The sequence below is a fragment of the Saccopteryx bilineata genome, chromosome 5 (genome assembly GCF_036850765.1).
Source record: "Saccopteryx bilineata isolate mSacBil1 chromosome 5, mSacBil1_pri_phased_curated, whole genome shotgun sequence".
NCBI classification, from domain to species: domain Eukaryota; kingdom Metazoa; phylum Chordata; class Mammalia; order Chiroptera; family Emballonuridae; genus Saccopteryx; species Saccopteryx bilineata.
In genome coordinates, this window is record NC_089494.1 from 132,336,371 (window position 1) to 132,338,123 (window position 1,753).

Here is a 1,753-nt window from a genome sequence, read left to right on the forward strand (position 1 = left end):
TACACTAGAAGGAATTAAAAGCAGGCTGGATGAAGCAGAAGATCGAATCAGCAACTTAGAGGAAAAGATAAGCGAAAGCACAGAAGCAGAACAGCAAAAAGAAAAAAGGGTAAAAAAGTCTGAGAAAACTCTAAGAGAGCTCTGTGACAACATGAAGAGAAACAATATCCACATAATAGGGGTTTCTAAAGGAGAAGAGAAAAAAACAAGGGATAGAGAACCTCTTCAAAGAAATTATAGCTGAAAATTTCCCTAAATTGATGCAGGAAAGAGTCACACAGGTTCAAGAAGCTGAGAGAATCCCATTTAAAAAGAACCCAAAAGTAAATGCACTAGATTGTAAAGACTGGGGTGGACCTCTTTCTTAATGCCCAGTATCCTTTGTCTTAAGATTTGGTGCAATATGTTAAAATAAATAAAAATAACCCCAAAGATACCCACACCAAGACACATCATAATCAAAATACCAAAGCTAAGAGATAAAGAAAGAATATTAAAAGCTGCAAGAGAAAAACAGTTATTTACCTACAAAGGAACCCCCATAAGAATGACATTTGACTTCTCAACAGAAACACTTGAGGCCAGAGAGAATGGCAAACAATATTCAAAGTAATGCAGAACAAGAACCTACAACCCAAACTTCTTTATCCAGCAAGGCTACCATTTAAGATTGAAGGAGAAATAAAAAGGTTCCCAGACAATAAAACCTCAAAGAATTCATCACAACCAAACCAATGCTGCAAGAAGTGTTAATGGGCCTGCTGTAGACAGAACAAAGCTGGGGGGAGGGGGACCCAGTAAAAGAAGAATGCAGATTTAAAGAAAAAAATGGCAATAAACAACTACATATCAATAATAACCTTAAATATAAATGGATTAAATGCTCCAATCAAAAGACATAGGTTAGCTGAATGGATAAGAAAACAGGACCCATACATATGCTATCTACAAGAAACCCACCTCAAAACAAAAGATACATATAGACTAAAAGTAAAAGGATAGAAAACAGTATTTCATGCAAATGGTAATGAAAAAAAAAGCTGGTGTAGCAATACTTATATCTGACAAAATAGACTTTAAAACAAAGACTATAGTAAAAGATAAAGAAGGTCACTACATAATGATAAAGGGAGCAATCCAACAGGAAGATATAATGATTATAAATATCTATGCACCTAAATATATAAAGCAGATTTTGATGGACATAAAGGGTGAGATCAATAGCAATACTATAATAGTAGGGGATTTTAACACCCTAATAACATCAATGGATAGATCCTCAAAAAAGAAAATTAACAAAGAAACAGCAGTCTTAAAGGACACACTAGATCAACTGGATTTAATAGAGATCTTCAGAACCTTTCACCCTAAAGCAGCAAAATATACATTCTTTTCAAGCATTCATGGTACATTCTCTAGGATAGACCACATGTTAGGACACAAAATGAGTCTCAATAAATTTAAGAAGATTGAAGTCATATCAAGCATCTTCTCTGATCACCATAGCATGAAACTAGAAATCAACTACAATAGAAAAACTGAAAAATATTCAAACACTTGGAGACTAAAGATCATGTTATTAAATAACAAATGGGTTAACAATGAGATCAAGGAAGAAATAAAAAATTTCCTTGAAACAAATGAAAACAAACATACAACAACTCAAAATTTATGGGACACAGCAAAGGCAGTACTGAGAGGGAAGTTCATAACATTACAGGCATACCATAAGAAGCAAAAAAAAAAAAAAAAA

The 1,753-nt window shown here is 33.5% G+C and overlaps 1 pseudogene; it reads left to right on the forward strand.

The window, feature by feature from the left end:
- The first annotated feature begins 219 nt into the window (after nt 1–219).
- Nucleotides 220–407, forward strand: LOC136307306 (small nucleolar RNA SNORA81; annotated as a pseudogene).
- Nucleotides 408–1,753: the final 1,346 nt, after the last annotated feature.